The sequence below is a fragment of the Akebia trifoliata genome, chromosome 16 (assembly GCF_017979445.1).
Source record: "Akebia trifoliata isolate Shusen 1 chromosome 16, ASM1797944v1, whole genome shotgun sequence".
In the NCBI taxonomy this organism is placed as follows: Eukaryota; Viridiplantae; Streptophyta; class Magnoliopsida; order Ranunculales; family Lardizabalaceae; genus Akebia; species Akebia trifoliata.
The window spans coordinates 20,676,889-20,687,421 of record NC_141390.1 but is presented as its reverse complement, the minus strand read 5'-3'; the positions used below and the strand labels follow the sequence as shown (position 1 = coordinate 20,687,421).

Genomic DNA, 10,533 nt, shown 5'->3' with positions numbered 1-10,533 from the left:
ATACAAAGAGGGCGTAATTACAACAAGCATTAATGCCGGCCTAAAGGCAGTGATACAACAAGGCTTGTCTTCATCAAGACAGGATGCCCCCAAAGGGTTATGATATGCTGACAAAAGTGAAAAAAAGGGGTTATAATGAGGTATGTGTGGCAGAGAAGGTGTTTTATAATTCAAAGAAAAATGATGCAATGTCATATACAATGGTGGAATGGTGTGCACACTGTGATGGGGTCGAAGGTTTTGTATGATGCGATTTCATACATAGGGATTCCACGTTACCCCCTAATTGTTATTTAAATTAACTCGGCATAAAAGTGACGGAGAGGCTAAGTTCAAGACTGACTCAAGGTAGTCAAATTTATTTATTAGGAGTTTGATAGGGTAAAACGTTAGAAATTGGTTGTTTAATGGAGCCCAACTTATCGAGTTGCATATAAAAATGTTAGTTCAATAAAAAATCTCTTACTACACAATAAGGTATATTTTATTTAAATGTCGAGTCCCAAGACTCCATCGAATCAAGTTTATTGCTTGAGATTTTGATGAACTAGTGTACCTTGCTGAGTCATTTAAATTGCATGGGGGCTTAATCAATTTAAGCTAATTTTTTTTCTTTTGTTGGGTCAGCTTGAGAAATGAGGTTGGGGACTAATCAAGTGCACAACTTGATCGAGTCTAAGGGCTTCGTTGAGTTGAGAGGTTCAACTTATTTCTCAATTTCTAACTCATCATGATCTACTTGGGGGGGGGGGGGGGAGAGAGGCTCAATTTAAACTCGGACTGTGAGGTATAATGATTAATTTCTTTTGGGAGCTCGGCCCAAGTATAATCGAGGACTCGGACTCGGGGTTATATAAAAATGTACTTTCATTAAGATTTTAATAAGAATTGTTTTCTTTAAAATTTCATTAAGATAGAAAAAGTGTACTTGATATCTTTTCAAATTTAGAAGGAAAACCAAGATTATTTTATGAACATGTATTATTAAAAGTATCTTTCAATAAATCATATTGACTTATGTTTGTTCAAGTTTTACAGGTTAGTTCGATAAGGGAACCGAGCCTTGCTCTCAAGGGGGAGCAAGGCAAAAAGTAAGGTTAAGGTCGATTCAACGAAACCGAGCCTTGCTCTGGAGGGGGAATAAGGCAAAAAGTAAGGGTTAAGGTTGGCTCAATGAACTGAGCCTTACTCTCGAGGGAGAACAGGGCAAAAGGCAAAGGTTATGATCGATTTAATGATCCGAGCTTTGTTCTCAAGGGGGTGCAAGAAAAAAATGTTATGGTTAAGCTCGGTTCATTAAGGGAACTGAGCCCCTACTCTTTCCAAGAGTAGGTGATAGAAAAAGCTCAAGCTTAGTTTTTTATTTATCAAATTCTTGGATCTTTCTGGGATCCAAGCCCAATTTGAGACTTAGGTTTGGAGTTATCTAGTGAAGGGGATATTTATGTAACAAGGAGATTCAGAACATAGTGAAATGGCTCTCCGAGCCCATGGACATAGGTATGTTTGCGAACCACATAAAAAATTCTTTGGCGTTCTTTTTTGTATTTTCAATTATTTTAATAATTTATTGGTGTATCTTTATAGGAGTTGTAGATTTCGAGGTGAATAAAAAAACCTCTACAATTCATACTTTCCATTTTTTTTTCTTTCAACCTCGCCACTGGATAGGTCTTCTTAAGATACACAAAATGAATATATTATAGTTGCAAAATGAACACAATGCACAGGACCATGCCTGAGGAAGCATAGGTCCTCAAAAAAAGAATAAACTCTAATACTTTGATTAATTTATCTTGATAAATGCCGTAAAAGTCATGCCAATTTTTTTTTTAATTTTTTTCTCTGGACTTGAATGAGTTAAATTTGGTACAAGGGTCTTCTAGTCAAAATTATGAGTGACATGCTTTTACAATCTAATGCAATGAAATCAAAGTCTACTAGACATTTTGGAAGGATTAGAAGACATAGACTTGCTTCTTTATGATAGATTTTTCTCTTCATTTTCTTGGGAAAGATAATATTTGAAAATGAGATGACTTTATTTATAGATATATGGTACCGATTACAATAGTTTATACAAACTTTCATCAAACACATTGGTAACATCGTTTATATTTAAACTAAAGTTTGTTTTGGACCACCTTTATTCTCTTTGATTTACTTGGAGTCTATTGATCCTCTTCGACCTTTTGACCTGCTTGCATCTTTCCCCGTCAAACATCCTCGTGAGCCATCCATTTTCATTCCAAAATATGGTATATCCAATTGCAATGCCAATAACCACTCCACATCCATATCCTATCAACATAAATATTTTCCAATCAAGGTCACTTGTAGATGTTGAATCCTTGCGTTGTTGGAATGTCGTTGGTGTGAAATCGCATTGACATCTTGACATAGCTTTGACAATGGGATTCCACATAATCGTGGATTACCCTCATAAGAAGCATCTGAAAACGTATCAAATTGTTTACCTCGTGGTATGCTTCCTTCAAGATGGTTTTGTGTAAGGTTCAACAATGCAAGGAATGTAAGAAGAAGGAGTTGCTGAGGAATATCCCCTGAAAGCTTATTTTGCGAGAGATCCAATGACTCGAGCCGTCTCAAGTTCCCCAATGAGGATGGGATGGGACCTATGAGGTCATTGCGAGACAAATTTAGTAGAATAAGAGATTTGAGATCTCCTATCACTTTTGGAATTTCACCTTGGAATATGTTGTTGGAGAGATCTACAGAGACAAGGGTGGTCAAGATCTTCTCTAGTACCCTTTCTTGTCATTTGTACGAGAGGATAATTGAGAGATTATAATATCCATATTGTTGCTCTCCAATGTACATTGGGGACTTTTCCCCCACCATAAGTTCATTTTGTTGTGGTGTCATCATCGCTTTCCAACTTTGGAAGTATTTTGCAGGCAAAGGTCCCGTAAATCTATTGGAAGAAATATCTAGGACGTGCAAGTTTTGAAAACCAGAATTGGTTAGAGTATTTCCAATGGGACCATAGAATATGTTGGATTTCAATATAAGGACCTTCAATGATTGCAATGACTCTAGCCAGAAGGGGAAGGTATCATGTAATTTATTGTTTCCAATGTCTAGAATTTCTAGAGAACTCAGATTAGTCAAACATCTTGGAAAAAATCCTTCCAATTGATTACGAGAGGCTTGAAAGATCTTCAGAGAACTCAAATTGCAAATTGATCCAGGAATTTCTCCATTTAAATCATTATCATTGAGTTGCAAGAATGTTAAGTTTTTGCAATTGCCAATCTCATGAGGAATTATTCCAGTGAAGTTATTGTTATTGAGTTGCAACAAAAGGAGTTGGGTCCAATTGGACATAAAATGTGGGTAGATTTGACCAGATAGTTGGTTATTATTGAGTTGCAAGATCGGAGTTGAGTTAGAGAGGCATGGAAAGAGGCAAAGGGCCAGAGAGGTTGTTGATGACAGGTCAAGATGAGTAAGGTTGGTGCAAAATCCAAGCTCATTGGGAATGCTGGAATGCAAGCTTGTATTTGAAGAGATCTAGCATCCAAAGCGGCCGAAGGTTACCTATGGAAGATGGTATGGGCCCACTAGTAAACGGGTTATTAGATAAATCAAGGTATGTGAGGTTGGTTAGAAGACCAATTTCGCGGGGAATTCTGGAATTCAAGCTTGTATTCGAGAGATGTAGGGAGCGAAGCATCCTAAGGTTACCTATCCAAGATGGTATGGGCCCACTCGTAAACGGGTTATTAGATAAATCAAGGTATTTGAGGTTAGTCAGAAGACCAATTTCGTGGGGAATTTTGGAGTTCAAGCTTGTATTCGAGAGAGATAGGGAGTGGAGCATCCTAAGGCTACCTATCCAAGATGGTATGGGCCTACTAGTAAACGGGTTATTAGATAAACGAAGGTATGTGAGGTTAGTTAGAAGACCAATTTCGTGGGGAATGATGGAATTCAAGCTTGTATCCGAGAGATATAAGGCGTTGAGCATCCTAAGGTTACCTATGGAAGATGGTATGGGCCCACTAGTAAACGGGTTATTAGATAAATCAAGGGATTTGAGGTTAGTTAGAAGACCAATTTCGTGGGGTATCTTGCCATTGATCTTGTTCATTCCCAGATCCAGCTCTTGGAGTTTGGGGCAGTGAAAGATGAATGGGGGAACCTCACGTCCCAATGAGTTACGAAAGAGTGAGAGCTCTGTCAGTGATGCCATGCCCTTAAACTGAATAGGGTCTGGATTCGTTAGATGGTTTCCATCAAGATAGAGCATCTGTAAGTTTTTTAAATTACTAAGCTCATGTGGAATCGCACCAGCTAGGTTATTGAATTGAAGAGATAGAAATCGGAGATGTAAAAGGTTTCCTATCTCAGAAGGGATCATACCTGTGAAATTGTTGCTACTCAGATCAAAGTACTGGAGATGTAAGAGGTTTCCTATCTCAGAAGGGATCATACCTGTGAAATAGTTGTCATCCAGATAAAGAGAAATGAGTTTTGAAAGAGACCCAATTTGAGTTGGGATTTCTCCAGACAATTGATTGTAGGCGAGGTTTAGGGAGGTGAGATTGGGGAAGGCCGAGAAGTCGAATGCATCAAGAGTTCCATGAAGTCGATGATGCTCTGGAAGTATTTGTCACATGTAATTCCAGTCCAATTGCACAGAGTACTGGAGGTGGTGGTGGTGTTGGTGAGAGTGAGAGATCAAAGTCCTTTTCCATTTGAGCAAAGCTTCTGCTGCTGATGATGCTGATGCTGATGCTCCTTCTTGTTGAATTATTATAAGAACAAAAGCAAAAAACAGAGAGACAAAGAAGATAGTCCTTTTCTTCAACATCATCTTCTTCTCTTTATTAAAATTAATGTTATTTGATGACTTATCAGTGAAAAATTATTACATGGAATGGAATGGAAGACAGCAATGTGTACCCCATCAAGAAAACAAAGCACAACGTGACTCTCATGTTTGACTGGACTTACAACGTGTCTCTCTTGTTTGACTGTACGAGTCTCCCATGTTTGACGGCAACAGCGTTACAACATGTCTCTCGTGTAAAAAACTTCTTTTACTGGTGTTTGTTCCTTAAATTGAAATTATATAACTACCCTTATAATTCTTTGGTAATACATATACTACTTTGGCCTAGGTATCTCCTGAGAGACTAAGAGAAAATGATCCAAAATGTTTTTCTTATCCCCCAAATCTGTCACTTGCAATTCCATGCTTAAATTTCTTTTTAAACGTCAAGAACAAGATTATAATTTTTGAAAGAGTGGTGATAATTTAACACTCTTTTTTAATACGCTCCATTCACAGAACTGTCATATTATCACAATTCTTTTTGAAAAAGATGAGAGACTTTTTGGGTTAAAAAAAACATTTATTTGAAAGAGCTCAAAGTGTACTAATGGATTTGTGGGAGAAAAATTAGAGAATTTTTGCCCATTTAACTTTTTTTATTTTTTTGGGTACTTACAAGAAGACTAAAATCCATGGGTATTACATAAATTTGAAAACATAAGGGGTATCTCCTATATTCAATACAATCATGAGAGCTATGTAAAAAATCACCCTATCTTGGGTCTTCCATGGCAACTTGGTTGGCTTGGGTCTTTGTAGATACTTTAGTTCTCCATCATGTTAAGATTGGTAAAGTTAATAAAAGTAAGATATACCCAATTAAAAAATATTTAATAATCAAATAAAATAATGGTAATTATGTGATTAATTTAGATGAAAAATAAGGATATTCATAATGCAATAAAGTAGAGTACTTGACACTCTAAAGACTACAAAAGTCATCATCTTCTATCAGACTCAGGGTCGTTATCGGAGTAATGGGAAGACCCATGTTTGACGAGTAATAACGATATTGCTTATTTTCTTCGTTGGCCGATAAAGTTTTTCTTACTAAAAGATTTTTTAGATCAACATTGTTAATGTCTTATCCCAAAAAGTAAATCATGAAAGCTATGTAATTTAATTAAAAATAAGTATTTTACAATAGTGCATTATCTAATGACATAAGACTTTACAAAGGCGTTATGTATATATCATCGTGCCAAGCTGAGCCGTCACACATCTTTTCAGATGTGAAATTGTTTTCTTTGGAGGTTTAATTATTACACTTGTTCATAAATATATTATATTTTTCTCGTCTTACTATCATTTTCGTTGAAGTTTTCATCAAAATAGTTGAAGAAAATGAAGATGAAGATTTCAGATGGAGAAGAGATTTCATAAAAAGATTGAAAACACGGGTACGAAGAAGAAGATGTAATTGAAAAATTGGAAAGAGCCTTTATAACTAAGTGTATTACTTTTGTACTATAACGTAATTTATTTATAACGCAACACATTGTCTAATGATATCAGACTTTATAAAAGTGTCATGTGTATATCGTCGTACCATGTTGAGACGCCATGTGTATCATAACATTATTTACTTTTTATTATTACAGTTTTTACTATGTGGAAGATGAGACAAATGGATATAAAGTATGAGGTTGGAACTAATACCAGAAGCTTCGTTATGTAAAAATAGAGCTTCATTACTGTTATGTGTGTAGAAATGGGGGGACGACCAATATACCAATAGCTTAAAGGCATAAAAATGAAGGAGAGAACAAAATACCTACAGCCGAAGTTTCATGGAGAAGGAAGATGCGTGTAAAAATGACGAGGTAAGCTTCAATAAGAAGTTTTGTGTAAAATTGTCTATACTATATATTACGTACAAGATTTCAAGTCTAGGTAACAACTCCCAAGATAAACCTAACAAGGTTTAGGGTATTTTGATCTTTTGGTAAGGTGTAAGGGTAAAATGCCAATTTAATAGAGTTGGGACTTGAAGTCCTAACTTGTGAAAGTAAGGAGTTCGAAACACTAAAAACCCAGTGTTTATGTTTGTAAATTAAATATGAACTTGAAAAGATATGGAATCAAGTGTTTGACACAAAAACTTCCATTTTGATGTTGGTAAAAAGTGGATATATACAGGGCTTCATTACAACAAGCATTAGTGCTGGCCTAAAGGCAGTGATACGATAAGGCTTGTCTCCATCAAGACAGGATGCCCCCAAAGGGTTATGTGTGGCAGAGAAGGTGTTTTATAATTCAAAGCAAAATGATGCAATTTCATACACAATGGTGGAATGGTGTGCACACTGTGATGGGGTCGGAGGTTTTGTATGATGCAATTTCATACAGAAGAAGGAACCAATGACCGCACATGTAATGGAAGGTAAGAGAAGGTGTTTATATTGAATAATGCTAGAGTGAGCTCAAGATTGTACCTCTCATCCCACATCTTGATGGGAAAGTGTATATAAACCATAGATGTTTTTCATCAAGATCAAGACTCATTTGTATTAAATTCAAATCTATTAAAAATCTTATTGCTGTGTTCATAAAGTGTGAAAGTCAAATTAAAGAGGAAAAAAGTTTTGAGGTGTATCAATGAACGTCAGGTTAGATGTGCATTGTGGTAAGCTAAACAAAACCTTAAAAATCATGGAAGTGGAATAAATTGTGTGTCTTGTACCACATCAACTTTGATGTGAATGAAAGCCACATGATAAACAAAAGGTAGGAGGGGTGAGTAAGGTGTGGGATATGCACATCAATAATTGATGTATATTGAAACCCACAATTTTGGAAAAGTATACAAAAGGGTGAAATGATTCGTTTTGATGCAATGCCCATGCATAATTTTAATGTAAACAAAACCCATATTTTGAACTTGTATAACTATAAAAATGATAGGGGACCAACTATTGTACGGAGTGATTATTTTGCTCGGCAACTTAGCTCATGCCCATAATAAGGATTCCACGCGACCCCCCAATTGTTACTTGAATTAACTTGGCATAAAAGTGACAGAGAGGCTAAGTTCAAGACTGACTCAAGCTAGTCAAATTTATTTATCAAGCTTGGTTCTTTTATTTATCAAAGTCTTGGATCTTTCTGGGATCCAATCCTGATTTGAGACTTTGGTCGTATCTTCTTTTATATATGAAGGTCTGGAATTATCTTGTGAAGGGGATATTCATGTAACAGGGACATTCAGAACATAGTGGAACAGCTCTCCGAGCCCATAGACATAGGCATGTTTGTGAACATGAAGGTCTACAATTCATATTTTTTCTTTCAACCTCGCCACTGGATAGGTTTTCTTAAGATACACAAAATGAATATATTATAGTTGGAAAATGAAGATAATGCACAAGACCATGCCTGAGGAAGCGTAGGTCCTCAGGAAATGAATAAACTCTAATACTTTGATTAATTTATCTTGATAAATGTCGTAAAAGTCATCCCATTTTTTTAATTTTTTTTCTCTAGGATTTGAAAGAGTCAAATTTCGTACAAAGGTCTTCTAGTCAAAATCATGAGTGACATGCTTTTAGAATCTAATGCAATGAAATCAAAGTCTGCTAGACATTTTGGAAGGATTAGAAGACATAGACTTACTTCTTTATAATAGATTTTTCTCTTCTTTTTATTGGGAAAGATAATATTTGAAAAATGAGATAACTTTATTTATAGATATATGTGAAAGTGCCCTCGACCCGCAGGTGCGGATCCGCTTTTATTTCTCTGGGAGTCGCCATCTAATTTTATGGTCTAGGAATCAAAAACTGACTCTAAACAGATAAACGGTACTGAATCACGAAAAAATGGGTTCGAGGATCACGTTACGGGATTAGAAGGTGTTAGGCACCAATCTCACCGGACAAACGTTGGTTTCTACTTGTTCTAGAAATTTTACATTGCAATAAAAAAATACCTAAATAAAAAAAAATTACTTTCTTTATCTATGTGATTGCGACAGTTGATTCCCTCAGAACTGGCAGAGAGCGATCCTCATATGAAACTTCGGCTTTTGTCTCCATCGTTTGATCTGTTTTTGAGCTCTGAGATGAGGTTTTCTCTTCCTAGATTTGAATATTTTTTTTATTTTTCAAGGTGTTTTGAAAATTTCTAAGTATTTTTTAGGTAAAAAAAATAGGGTTCGGGTGTTAGGTAGGGACTTAGGGCTTCAGATTTAGGATTTTGAAAAGTCTTGGAAGAGTTTTTGACCTCTCTTTTCTAGATTTTTTCTTGACCTTCTAATATAGGTGGTGGCTCATTTTTAAAGAGCTTTTTAGGAGATTAGGGTTTTGATTTGGTCTCTTAGAGATAAGGCTAAGTTGTTTCAATTACAATTTTTGAATTTTAAATTTTGGCTTACGTTGAATGATAATTTTTTAGTTTTTGGAGAATCACCAATGGAGGATATTTTATTAAATTGTATTTTTAATTCTTTGGGACTCCTAGTAGAGGGTTCTTTAATAAATATCATGTAGGCCCCACTTAAGTAAATGGGTCACTATTTAAAATTTGACCCGTGGGCTTAATTAATTGATTTTATCTGTTCAAAATTTTTAATTTAATTTATTATGATTTCACTTTATGTTAATTAATATTTTAATTATTAGTTTCATATTTTTTATTTTTAGGGTTTGAAAATTTATCGTGTTGCCTTTAAATAGGGTTTTTGAGTTGAGAAGTTATTTTCTGAGGTTTTGGAATGTTTTAAAATTAATTTTTTGTAAGGATTTTAATGAGAGTATTGATTTTTGTCACTTATGGGTTTTTTGCATGAAATGATCGTATACCCTATGAGGGTATTTTCATAATTTTGTCAAATTTTGTGGACATTGACAAAATAGTTTATTTGATTTTAGTTTATTGTTTTATATATTTGAAAGAGTTTTTCTAAGCGTAATGTAGACTCCAATGATGTTTTAATGTCAAGGTATTTTGATAATTTGGTCATTTTTTATGATTTTTTCTCGTAAAGATTCTTTTAGTATCAAAATGATGATTTCTATGTTTTTGGGTCATATTTTCCTAACGTAGCGTCGTTACTAAAGCTTTGCTTGCTTGAAATATTTTATTCGAACTTTAGAAACACATCTAGTAATAAATAAAAAACATTGAAATATTCATCCATCATTAGGAATCGTCGCAATCGGGTTGACAAGTTGATTAAGCAGGAGAATGCAAAAATGGGGTGTTTATAGATACCCTTCTTTAGTAGAGGGTTGAAGTAAACTAGATAGCAAATCTACTTTGGTAGATAGTGCGATATCTAAATGCCAAAGTTAGTGATAGTTCATTTTGTAGCTTGATTTAACAATTCGTTGGGATGTTCAAATCTCTAAAGATAAAACTCTCCCCGAACTAAAAGTTTGTCAGGTCCTTGAGCATAAGTTTTCGTTGACGGTGTTAGATCTTTGAATTTTGAAAAATTCTCCTTAACTAATGCAAATGTAATGAATGTGCACGTGTGTGCAATAGTGTAATTTATGATTTTGAAAAGATTTGCCTCCATTTTGCACGTTCAGGAAAAAAACTAAGTAAGATGATTGAGCGAAACATAAAATCTAGGCAAAATGTGAGAAGATTTGCCTCCATGTGGCGCCCCGCCAAATGCTTACAAATCCCCATGTCAGATCTCAAGGTATTAGTTGGCACCTCAAAATTTC

General features: G+C 35.1%; 1 pseudogene; it reads right to left on the bottom strand.

The window, feature by feature from the left end:
* Positions 1 to 2,023: 2,023 nt before the first annotated feature.
* LOC147382793 (uncharacterized) lies at positions 2,024 to 6,426 on the bottom strand (annotated as a pseudogene).
* Between the last annotated feature and the right edge of the window lie 4,107 nt (positions 6,427 to 10,533).